The 13577-nt window shown below is 37.5% G+C and overlaps 1 pseudogene; it reads left to right on the top strand.

Moving 5' to 3' along the window:
- Positions 1-10254: 10254 nt before the first annotated feature.
- On the top strand, positions 10255-13059 carry LOC147825720 (putative uncharacterized protein ZNRD1-AS1; annotated as a pseudogene).
- The last annotated feature ends 518 nt before the right edge of the window (positions 13060-13577 follow it).

The following is a 13577-nucleotide window of genomic DNA, read 5'->3' as shown; positions in this document are numbered from 1 at the left end:
CCCAATACTCTCTCCAGTTATTGTGTGTACCCAATAAATGACGGCTAGCTCAGAGTGCTTGTCTTTGCGCACTCAGGCACTGACCTCCTGGACCCCCCCCATATACTTTGAAATTATGCAAGTTTGTGTTATCTTTTTTTTCTTTAGCCCTCGCCTTCCCCTTTTCTAGGCAGTTGGAGGATTGATTGGCCTCTGATAACAAGATCAATGCCAGCCTGGGCAATGTAGCAGGATGTAGCTGTCTCAAAATAAAAAGAGCTCATTGGTGGAGTGCTTGCCCAACACATGTGAGGCCCTGGATTCAATCCCGAGTACCTCCCCTCTCAGGGCAAAGTTTTAATTACTTTCTTCCATTTGGGGGTGGGGAGGAAAACATTGTTAGAATGTCCTACTGTTGATGAGATGCTAGCATTAAACAGTTGTCTTTGTTTTTAATTTTCTTACTTGACAGAATAAAATGTTAATAAAACTATATTAAGTCTAAGTAACATTTTTTATTTTACCAAATGTGATATCTAGTCTGCAAAACATATTGTAACTAACCATATCCAGCCTTGGTGATGTGAAGAATCAGTTCATGTTTCTTGAATAAAAGAAAATGAAGTGAAATGGATTCTTCTTTCCCTCCAAATTAAGTGTTATAAGTACAGGAGAACTTCATTGAGTCAGTGGAAAAAGGAGGAAATAGGCTGGGGATTTAGCTCGGTGGTGCCTCTGCCTGCCGCACAAGTGCAAGGTCCTGAGTTCAATCCCCATCACCACCAAGGGGGGGGGGGATGCAGAGAAACAGGTAAACTAAGGGCAGAGAAAAGGGACACACTAGTATAAAGTGAGAAGTATGAACAGGGAAAGGGAGTGCAGGGAACAGGGATAGGGAAGATTAGACCACTTTCCTCTGTCAAGACCTGGCTATCCAGTTTGGTAGCTATTAGCCACATGTAGCTATTAAACTAGTCTAAAAAGTAGCTAGTGCCACCAGGGAACTGAATTTTTTATTTTATTGAAATTAATTTGAATTTTACAACTACTAAGCAGGAAAAAAAAATGTTTTAAAAAAAGAATCTACAGTCATTATCAATCAAACTAGAAAATCGAAGGTAAAATTTTGACAAAAGCAGGGGTGGGGGCGACCTATGTAGAGGAGCATGAAGTAAGAATTACATCTGACTTCTCTTCAAAAAACATAGAAGCAAGAAGAGGGTGGAATGAAATATTGAAACTGTTGAAAAATAAATCTAGAATTCTGTATCCACCAAAATTATCCTTCAAAAGTTAAGGAGAAAACTTCTTCAGATGAACAAAAATAGAAGGCATTTGTTGCCAATAGACATGCTTTGTAAGAAATGTTAAGTTTTAGGGCCAGGGATTTAGCTCAGTGGCACCATGCTTGCCTCACAAGCACAAGGTCCCCAGTACCAGGAGGAAAAAAAAAAAAGAAGAAAAAGAAATGTTAAATTCTTCAGAAAGCAGAAAAAATAATATAGGTTAGCTATTTGGATTTGCATTAAAAAGGAAGAGCATTAAGGAAGGAATAAATGGAAGTAAAATAATTTATTTTTAAAACTGGATGTAACAGATAATGATTGGTTTAAAATAATGATAGCAACTTGTATTCCGTAATAATTATAGCTTATGGATAAGTAGTATGGCAATTATAGTTTATGTAAATGAATAGTAGCAGTGTTATGAGGAGTGGGAGGTAGGAACTGAAAATACTGTGTTATAAGATATTTGCACTACTCATGAGTTCATTCATGTAGTATTGCTTGAAAGAGCACTTGAGGGGCAAAGGAGAAGGGGAAGTGGGAGGGGTAGGGGAAAGGAAAGAAGGGAATGGAATTAATATAAGAAAATGAAAAAAGGAAACAAAGTCTTTGTAAATAGGGAGGGATGGAGGGGTTGAAGGGAGGGCAGGGGAAGGGGGAAATAATAAGAACCAAGAGATTATGTAAAGGTGCAAATTTCCAATGAATGTCATTATATTGTACACGTAAAATGTACCAATAAAAGGATATACAAAAAAAATATGCTGATAGAAAATTTGCACTTGAAAAAAAAAAAAGAGCACTTGAAGGGCTGGGGATTTAGCTCAGTGGTTCTGCTTCCTGCCTCATAAGCGCAAGGTCCCGAGTTCAATCCCCGGTACCTCCCCCCCAAAAAAAGAAAAAAAGACATGACTGCTAGAAAGAGCACTTGAATTTATTGTAAATGTAGGTAAACTCAAAGGCAACCAGTCTAAAGAAGAAAAAGCATAGTTGATATGCTAAAAGATAGAATCATATTAAATCTTTAAATCTTTAACTAAAACCAAAGATGGGCAAAAAAGAGGACTCTGAAAGAACAAAAGCAGCTTCTAGAAAAGAACAGCTATTAATCCCAACTATATGATCCAACTATGTCATCCAAAGATGATAGCTATTAATCCACCTATGTCAATAGTCACTTTAAATTGCAGCGATCCGAATATACCAGTTAAAAAGAGAAATGTTGAGCCGGGGATTTTCTCAGTGGTTATGGTGCCTGCCTTGCAAGCGCAAGGTCCTGAGTTCGATCTCTGACACCAAAAAAAAAAAAAAAGACAGAAATGTTAATTCAATGTGGATTTTAAAAAGTAAGACCCAACTACATATTGCCTACAAAAAACTCACTTTAAACATAAAAAGACAAAAAGATGAAAAGTATGAAGAAAGATATACTATGCTGACACTGAGCTAAATCCCTGGCCCTGAATCCACTATTTATCAGTAGTTGACAGATCAAGCAGGAAGAAAATCAGTGAAGATACAGGTAAGTCAAACATCTCCATCAACTGAATCGAATTGACGTGTAGAATTCTTCATCCAAAAACAGCAGAATAAACATTCTTTTCACACCCACACAAAACACACCAAAATAGGCCACATTCTGGGCTGCAAAAGTAGAAATCATACAGTGTTGCAGACCACAATGAAATTACACTAAAATCAATTACAAAGAGAGCTAGAAAATTCCAAGCTCTTGGAAATTAAACCACATATTTTTCAATAACACTTGAGTCAAAGAAGTCTCAAGAGAAATTTAGAAATACATCAAATTAATGAAAATAAAAATACAAATTAAAATTTGTGGGATGCAGGAAAAGCAGTGCCTATAGGGAAATTTATAGCATAAAATGACTTTATTACAAATGATGTAAAAATCAATGTAAGCTTCTACCTTAGGAAACTAGAAAAAGTACAAGTTAAATCCAAGGGCTGAGGATTTAGCTCAGTGGTTCCGCTGCCTGCTTTGCAAGCACAAGGACCCAAGTTCGATCCCCAGCACCAAAAAAAAAAGAAAAAGGAAAAAAAAAAAAAAGAAGACACAAGTTAAATCCAAAAACAAATAATAAAAATTAGACCAAAGAAATTCAAATAAATTAAATACTAGAGCAAATAAATTAATTAAAAAATAAATTAATTAAATTAATTTTAAAAACAAATAATAAAAACTAGAGCAAACATGTTCAATAAAATTAAATATAGGAAATCAAAAAGTAAACTCAGTGAAACCAGAAGCTGGTTCTTTGAATAAAAGAAAATAATAGAAAAGAAAAGAAAAGAAAAGAAAAGCTGGTTCTATCAATAAAGTTGATAAGTATCTACTGAGACTAATAAAAGAAAAAAAGAGTAGAAAAATTACCAACATCAGAAGTGTAGAACAATTGCTATGGATCCCATGGATATTCAAAGGATAATAAATATTAACACCATTGTGCCTGCAAATAAGACACCTTCAGGCCTATCATTTATTGAAGAAATTCTGTCAAGAATTAGTGACCTTCAATCCGAGCATGGTGGTGCACACCTCTGATCCCAGCACTCAGGAGGCTGAGGCAGGAGGATTGCCACAAGTTTGAGGCCAGTGTGGGCTACATAGTGAGTTTAAGGCCAGCCTGAACTACATAGTGAGACCCTGTCTCAAAAAGCAAAAAACAAAAGAATTAGTGACCTTCAGAAAGAGGAGGTCCAGACCCAAATGAGTTCACTAGTGAATTCTTTCAAACATGTAAGAAAGAAATATACCAATTCTCTACAGGCTCTCCCAGAACATAGAAGCAGATGAAATACATTCTAACTCATTTTATGAGGCTAGCAGTACCCTAATACCAAAACCAAAGACATTACAAGAAAGGAAAACTACAAACCATTATCTCTCGTGAACATAGATGCAACAATCTTCAACAAAATATTAGCAAATCAAATCCAACAGTGTATAAAAAAAATTACATCTCATCACTACCTGTGATTTATTTCAAGTATGCAAGTTGGCTAAACCTTAGAAAGGCAATTAATGTAATCCTATCAACAGGGTAAAAATGAAAAGCCATATGATCGTATCAATCTACACAGAAAAAGCATTTCACAGAATCATTCAGACAAAAACTCAAGATAGAAACAACTTTCTCAACTTGAAAGTGGGACCCCTAAAAAACTACAGCTAACATCATATTTAATGGTGAGAAACTAGATGGTTTCACCGTAAGATCAGAGTAAGACGAGGATATCCCCTCATACTATTCCTATTCAACATCATGTTGGAAGTTCTAAATATGATAGACAAAATGAAGCTGGGCAGGTGGCACATGCCTGTAATCCCAGCATTTGGGAGGCTGAGGCAGGAAGATTCCCATGAGTTTAAGGCCAGCTTGGCCTACACAGTGAGTTCAAGGCCAGCCTGAACTACATAATGAGATCTTACCTCAAAAAAAATTTTCACAATGTGTGTATAGGTGGTGAAGACAGAAATTCAACTATTTTTATTAACAGATAATACATTTATGTGGAAAATCCCAAAATTCAACAAAAATAATTCCAAAAATGGAACTAATAGCCAATTAGAATAAGTTTGATGTAAGATTAATTACAAAGGTCAATTGCTTTTACTACATATCAGAAATGAACAATTAGAATTTGAAATTAAAAATACAATACCACTATTATGGCTTGTATCTAGATATCCTCCCAAAGCCTCATGTGGTCATAGGTGGAGCTTTTCAGAGGAGACTGAATCTAGAGTGTGATGCTGGAATTAAGGATGTTGAGATTGATTCATAGTGCAATGCTAGGATTAAGGGTGCCCCACCCTGTGTGTGAGAGTAGCCTGGATAGAATATAAGGGGCAGAAAGAGGGTGCTCTTATCACTTGCTGCTTCTTCACTACTTTGCTGCTTTGCTGCCTTCTGCCCGCCATGAACTGTTTCTCCTCTGTGATGCCCCTCTGCCTTGCCACTCAGCCTTGGAGCCAGGCAACTATAAATTGAAACCTCTACAAACTGTGAGCTACAATAAACCTTTCCTCCTTTAACTTTGGGTGTCAGATATTTTGTCTCAGTAACAAGAAAAAAGTGACTAAGACAACCACTTACATTTGATATTAAATTTTTGTGACATTTACATTAGCACCAAAAGAGAGATTTTAGTATAAATCTTACAAAATATGTATAAGATTTACTGTATGAGAACTATAATCCTCAAATAAAATACAGTTCTATATAAATTAAGAGAGATTCTATATTCATTGAAGAATTAAGATGTTAGTTTTTTCCAAGTCAATCTTTAGGTTCAGTGCAACCCCAGTCAAAATCATGGGAAGTTATTTTATAGGTTACAACAAAATGATTCAAAAGTTTATATGGAAACCCGTAAGACCCAGAATGACCAATACTGAAGAACAAAACTGTAGAACTTACACTACCTGACTTTAAGACTTACTAAAAACTACATTAACCAAGACAGTGTAGCACTTGTCAAAGAACAAATAGATCAATGGAACAAAATAGAAAACACAGAAATGGAGCCATACAAATACAGTTATTCCAATGCCAGAAGTTACTCTGTGATAGATTGAAGTTCATTTCAAGTTCAGTTGACACAAAAAGTTGTTAACAGTACTTTCCATTCAGGATCCATCATAATCTCCTTTACAAGCCAGGACTTCTCATATCTAGATAAACATATTTCATGATTTTCTATGAAAAAATAAAATTTAAAGAGTATAATAAAATACTTGTTAGCAAGGTTTCATTTTGTAATTGAAACCATCTGTTTGGAGAAAAACAAGCCATCTGTCACTTATGTGAGAGCAAACTCTAATCTTGCCTTAGTTTGTTTCAGCCTAATTTACTATCAAAAAATTTTGGTATTTATGTGCCTGATTTAAATTCTTTTCCCTTTCTAGTTTATCTTATCAGGAAAGAGAAACAACTTACAACATGGTACTTAAATAAAAACTTTTAGGTCCATGTGGTTTTTTTTGGGTAAGCTTTAATTTATGTTACTTGCTTAAACAGTCTCACACTCAGATACACATATTTCCTTCATTAAAAAAGAGCTTAGGGCTGGGGATTTAGCTCAGTGGCTCTGCCACCTGCCTTGCAAGCTCAAGAACCTGAGTTTGATCCCCGGTACTGAAAAAAAAAAAAAAGAAAAGAGAGAAGCTTCTATTATTCTATACTTGATCTTAGCTAAAAGGTCAAGAGGCATTGAGGCTTCTATTATTCACATGAGATAAAATGATACCACCTAGCACTTCACAGTCCCTGGCTCTTAGGCAGTGACTATACATGACTTGTGGTAATACACCACTGTCAGATCATAGGTGTACCACGGTTTTGTCTGAATTAATATCACAATGATTCTGACATTTGAGTGGCACGGCTTTTTTTTTTCTTCTGGTACCAGGAATTGAACTCAGGGACTCAGGGCCTCACAGCTTGCCAGGCAGGTGCTGCGCTGCTGAGCCACATCGCCAGCCTGCTTTTTATCAATTTTTAAATGACATCATGTTTGGATTGCAGACTAAGTGAATACTAAAATATAAATTGAAATTTAATTCAGTGATTTGATGTGAAAATAGACAAAGCCATTTTGATCATCTGATACTTGAAATTCACTCGTTTATTAAAGCATACTGTTTGTTCGTTTTGGGTTTTTTTGGTACCGGGGATCGAACTTGGGAACTTACACTTGCGAGGCAGACAGCGGAACCACTGAGCTAAATCCCAGCCCTGTTAAAGCATAAAATATATTTTAAAACTATTTCTAATTTTAGTATATGTGCTGCCGAAGCAAGCACTTAAAACTATTTCTAAATGATACAATTTTTTGACAGCTTTGAGCACTTCTTTGCAAACAACCAATTTGGGGAGGGACAGATTTTATTCCTAGGAAGAAACTAGTTTGTAATTTACTACCATATTTTACATTTAACCACATTGTAACATCTGTGGGGTTGTTTGGGGGTTTTAGGTACTAGAGATTGAATCCACGGCCTTTGTACTGAGCTCTTTTTTAATTTATTTTGAGACAGGGTCCTGCTAAGTTGCCCAGGCAGGACTTGTGACCCTCTTGCCTCAGCCTTCCAGATTGCTGGGATTACACCCATGTGCCACCACACCCAGCTCAACTTTGTTTTCTAGGAATGGACAATGTATTTTAAAATGAACCTTGAGGCCAAAGGGGTAGGGCTGGTAGGAGGGGAAGGGGAAAGGAAAGAAGGGAAAGGAAAAATTCTGAGAAAAAATAGAAATGAAGTCTATGTAAATAGGGAAGGGTGGAGGGGGTGAAGGGCGCGAAGGTAATGGGGTAAAAATAAGAACCAAGATACATCATGTACAGGTATAAGCACCCAATGATAAATGTAAATGTATTGTATACCTAAAATGTACCAATAAAAGAATTTAAAGGGAAAAAATAAAAAATAAAAATAAAAATGAACCTTGATTTAGTATGTATAATTGTCTTATGTGTCATATATGTCTTTTGGCCTGTTTGGCTGTTAATCTGTATGTATGATAAATAACGGTATAAGGACTTGTAATATAATGCGATCTTTTTTTTCAGTACCAGGGATCTAACTCAGGACCTTGTGTTTTCAAGGCAGGCGCAGTGCCACTGAGCTAAATTCCTGGCCCAAGGGACTAGTAATATAAATAGATGAATCTCATGCTGGAAAAGGGGGGGATGTGTGTGAAGAGAAATAAGAAGAATTGAAATGTGTTATGTTCATGTACCAATTTCCCACAACGAATATAATCATTATGTACCTCAAATGTAATTGTAACTTTTTTTTTTTTTTTTTTGTACCAGGGATCGAACTCGGGTCCTTTTGCTTGCGAGGCAGGCAGCGGAGCCACTAAGCTAAATCCTCAGCCCAATTTTAACATTTTTTAAAAAAGAACTAAAGAACTAGAGACATCTCAGTAGACTATGTGGTAATGTTTTTTTGACAAACATGGCTTACATATATGGTGAAGAATATCTTAAAGTAAATACAAAGAATCATTTCATTCATTTTTATTTCAATACTGGAATATTTCCTGCTTCTCCATCTATAAGACTAAAAATATAATAAACTGTATTAAAGTTCAAAACCTCTGGGATGGTGGTATTTAGCTGAGTGACACATCAACTAAGTAATAATTAGACCACATGACTGAGCATATTCTTCCAGCCTCCACCAAATACTGTGAGTTTGCATCCAGGATCTACTCCAACACCTTCCACTGGTTCTGTTTCCAGGGAGAGTACACAATACACATTCCAAAAACAAAAATAAAAAGGATGCCCTCAATGCCTTTGAAGCAGCTTTCTCTGATTGTACTTCAGTGGGTGCCATGTCTTGGAAATGCAGCCCCCTCTAATTTGTGTGTGTGGCCATGCAGTCCAGCTCACACAAGGGAAGTCCATTCCCTGCCAACAGACTATGTCTTCACACACCACCTCATAGTAGTCTCTATCTAGGATAGTGATGACACAGAAAGCTTGTGACTGCTGCTGGTTACCTTAGAAATCAACCCAAGGTATCTTCAAAAAGACAAGGAGGTAGCTGGACGTGTAAATGAAGTCCAGAAACTTTAGTGGCTGGAAATCAGTATTTTGCAGGATTGGGAATGGGAGGTTAAAGCACTGGGGAGCAGCTCATGGGAGGAGAAGCTCAAAGAAAGAGTGAACACCAAAGAGGCTATTCATGAAGCTGGCAACTGACAGGGCAATGGCTGAAGCCAAAGACACAGAAGATAAACACAAGGCTACAAGCACAATGCGAGTGACCAAAGAGGATGTGGAGGCAGTGTACAAGAGGGGACTATCAAAGGAGCTAGGAGCAATGCAGGCCCTTCCCTCACAGCTTCCCCCGGTGACAGAGTGGCTGGGTCTGAGTACAGAAAACCAGTAAGTATTCTTTTCCTTCCATTTTGGGTATAAGCAACAGTGTTCATGTCTGGGAACAAGTGTAGCACAGGGAAGAAAGTGACGGGAATGGGGTCACACAGGACACACTCGTCGCTGAAACCAACGCTGGGCTAACAAACTGCTGACCTCCCCATGGCCTCCATTCTCTTTGCCATGAAATAAGAGATAAGGAGTACATACTTCCTAAAGTTGTTTGAAATATTAAAATAATCCACTTTAAGCTTATAGCACAGTGATACTCTATTGTAATGTCAAAAAACTGTTGCTATAGAAATAATAAGAAATTCAGAAAAGAGATACATGAAATCAGATATATGATTCTTTTTAAGAACTCAGCTTTTCTTAAAAAGACAAATAGCTGTTGGTTTTTTCCAGTTCTGTGTTACAAAATCCTCCTCTTTGGTTGCTAAGAGAAGCCAGAGAAAACAGTATTTATAACCCAGGTTGTTAAACACAGAACTATTTGCTTACTAATCATGTTAAGAAATAAAGATATCTCTAGGACGCCAAATATGTAACTCTGGTCAATCATAAGGGACAAATCCTCGCTCTATTTATCTACATTAAATTTTCAAAAAACTTACTAATTATTTCATCTTTTATTTAAAATATAAGCTTTGACAAGAATCATGGAACATGTTATAATTAAATAGCTGTCAGAAAATTTACTAATAATTTACACATAACTGAACTTAAAGTGAACTTTGAAAACTTTTCTCACCAGAACTGAGTTCTTTCACTAACAACATTCAAAAGCAGCGGTCTGTGGTATTTGAAACAACAATTCATTCTCTCCTTACCAGTATTAAAGGTATTTCCTATAGTTACAACCTCAAAGTTCATACTTTCATCAGACTACATTCCTTCCCTGCTTCAGGGAAAGACAGAAAATAGAGTCCTATCTTGTTGGCCCAGAGAAATGCCTTGCACCGCATGTGGAAAGTGGGTCCTGAGTCAACCACCTAGCACAGTTCATTCTGTAACATGTTTCCCGATGTCTTTCTCCAAATCCTGGCATTAATTTCTCTTTTTGATCTTCTAGAATGGCCTGGGCTAGAAATACTCAAGACCGTCGGATTGCAGTAGGTCCCCATTCCCCACTAGAAAAGAAAATTAGGGTGAGAAGATACATTTTCCATGAGTTTCAGATTCATTAATAAGGTCATAGAAAGTTTATCAGACGTTAAAATGCCCCAAGTGTTTCAAGCCAAAATGTATTGCCTGTTTAGTTTGCTATTTGATTCTCAAAGCACCTGTAATGGTGGCTGGACAACCCTGAATAAAATAAATACCACATTATGCCCTCCTAAGAACTTAATCCTGTGAGGGGCATTAAACAAATACCACAAATTGTGGTGTCATAAAAGAATTGGGTTTTTGTCTGAAAAGCATGTAGAACATCTAAAGAAATGTCACGTAAGAGGAAATCTAAAAATTATAAACATGAGTACCATAGTGTTAGTGACACATCCAGGAGCAGATGAAGGAACAGCATATGAAAATACTCATATGGGAAAGAGAATACCATTTTGAGAAACAGATGTCAGTGCAGCTGGAGCAGAGCAAGCAAATAGTGAACTGAGAAAGTTGTTGGAAAGGTAATTAGGTAATTGGCTACAGATGCCAAACTGGAATCTAGGATTTTCTCCTAAAAGTAATAGGATCCTATCCCAGGGTTCTATGTAGGAAAGTGACATGCTTAGATGTGTGTAATAAAAAGAACACTCTGGCTGCACTGATTGGTCTAGTGCATGTGGGGGCAGAGGGAGAGAAATGTGGATTCAGAGAATTGTGCTGACAGCTAGGCTGGGGCAGCAGGGCTGAAGTGGAACATGGATGGGTGCAATATTTTGTTAGAAGTGATGGGATGAAGGAGGTGGGAAGTGGAGGAAGAAATAAGTGAAGATGTTACGTACACAAGGGTTAGATCCAAAGTTGAGAGCAGTGGGCAGGGTAGTGCCCTTGTAGCTCTTCTGTCTCCTTCATTCCTATTCCCGCTCTAGAGCAGTGCCTGACACATGGTAGGTCACCTTATCCAAGGAAGCCTAATTGTGACCATGTTCTATCTCGAGTGACTATGTTCTCCACTATATTTTCCTGCATTATGTTTAAAAGACAGCCCAGCAAGGCACATGAGAAAAAGTGGCTAAGAGGAAAAGAATCAGGATATTGTCATGTGAGGATACTCAGCAAATGGCTGGGATAGTCCGAGTGGTCCAAGATAACCTTAGTCACATACCCTTAGGAGTAGCTAAAAAAAAGTCAGAAAAGTTTTGAAAAGGAGAGTGGTCACCTCTTTTAAATGCTGCTGAGGTCTCACAGACAGGAATAGCAATAGGACCACCGAACTTTCTATTGGAAACCACTCATGCCCTAGATAAGAGCAGTCTCACAGAAGTAGTGGGCAGTGGAACCCAAATGGAAGTAGACTGAGAAAATGGAAGAAGGACAGTTAGAGGGGTTATAGATAACTACTTCAAAGTACACTGTGAAGCAGGGAGTGAAAAGAACGGTAAAGGCCCCAGAGGAACTAAAGGAAGAATTTTACATACTGATATTTTCATGCTGATAGGAGTGATTCATTAGAGTGGAGGTTTTAGGATGCAGCAAAGGGAATTTGATTAACTGCAAAACTGGAATTCCTGAAGCTTAACAAGCACAGGTGGAAGAACTGGCTTTTGATAAGCACAGGGTAATGTTTCTACTGCAAAGTCAGAAGGCCAGTCTGACAGTGGGAAGAGGAGGGTGCTCCTGTTTTCTCAAGGATGTCTAAGGCAAAGTCCTCACCTAAGAGGGAACACTGCGGGTGGGGGCAGTGAAGAGGAAGACATCACTACAGTACTTGGTTAAGAGACTCTCATTGGGGCAGAGTGTAGGAGTACCAGGCAGGGCTAATAGCTCCTTTGAGATCTGTACAATGGAACTAAAACACAGGATATCCAACTTTAAAAGTTCTAATTACTCCGTTTGATGAGAGTTTAGGTGGCATCCACTCTTCAGAAGTAAGAAAACTATTAGCTCAAGAGTTTCAAAAGGAGAATGAAACACTTGATAAATTTAAGGCCATGTCTTTTGACTTCTGGTTTGCTAAAGCAGAGGCATACTGCCATCAACGACATCAAAAAATCATGATGGAAGGAGACCAGAACTACAAAACAATTCCAGAATGGGAAATTAAAATAGAGGAAGAGGAGATCACAAAAAGAAAAATCACAAGATGCTAACAAATGGGAATATCTAGTGTCTGAGAGGGAACTGAATCATATAGAGAAACACATACACCGAGCTGAAAGAGCTAGAGGCCTCAGAGACCACAAATATCAACTACTCCTGCAATGAATTCCAAGTAAAATACTTTCCCCCAAAACATTACCATCGGAGGATGAAAAGAATGGAACTATCCAGAAAACACACAAAACTGAAACCAAAAAGCACAAGGTGGCATGGGTTCAGGAACAGATGAAGGGACATCAAGATAGAATGATTCGAGGGAGAAAACTTACAGAGCAAAGAAATAATCAAAGAGCTGCATGGAAACTCTCTAGCTACGTTCCTTCTCGCTTAAAATCTCAAATGGAGAAGAAGGTGACAAAGTTTGAAAGTGTCACAGCTTATCCTATCTTTTAGCCTTACCAGAAAGCACTTACAGAAGTGACTATCCTGGTAGAAAAATCACAAGAAGTTAAAATTCAAAAACCACTCCAAAAGGAGCTCCTAAGTATACCACCATTCTTGGGTTTTTTTGTTGTTTTTTGGGGGGGGGGTACCGGGGATTGAACTCGGGTCCTTAGCTTGCGAGGCAGGCAATGGAACCACTGAGCTAAATCCCCGGCCCTATACCACCATTCTTGAGAAGTAAATTAGAACAATATAAAGTTTTAAGTTATTTTATTTTTGCATTTCTTTTTTAGATTAGCATATTTTATAGTAATTAGTACAATAAAATTGTAGAAATTAGACAAAAGGGAGAGAAAGCAACTCTAGACATGTATACTTGAGACTAAGTATAGTGTTAAAACCCCAGGTTGTGGGATTTCATTTATGTGAAATTTCCAGAATAGGCAAATCTGTAGACAGAAAGTAGGTTTGTCACAGGTTAGTGCTAAGGGGGAAGAAAGTTAGATGAGGAAAGGGGAGTGACAATTGATGAACAGAGGGCAACAAAAATGTTCTAAAATAGATTGTGGTGACAGCTACACACTCCATAAATTGATTTTTAAAACACTAAATTGTACCTTTTTTTTTTTTTTTTTGGTACCGGGGATCAAACTTGGATCCTTGCGCTTGCACAGAAGCATTGAAACCACTGAGCTAAATCCCTAGCCCACTAAATTGTACTTTTTTTTTTTTTTTGGTAACTGGGAT

This window comes from Heterocephalus glaber, unplaced genomic scaffold, assembly GCF_053883595.1.
Source record: "Heterocephalus glaber isolate CG9 unplaced genomic scaffold, H.glaber_assembly_v1.0 deba00001497, whole genome shotgun sequence".
Classification (NCBI taxonomy): Eukaryota; Metazoa; Chordata; class Mammalia; order Rodentia; family Bathyergidae; genus Heterocephalus; species Heterocephalus glaber.
Note: the sequence above shows the minus strand (reverse complement) of the source record. Positions and strands in the feature narration are given on the sequence as shown.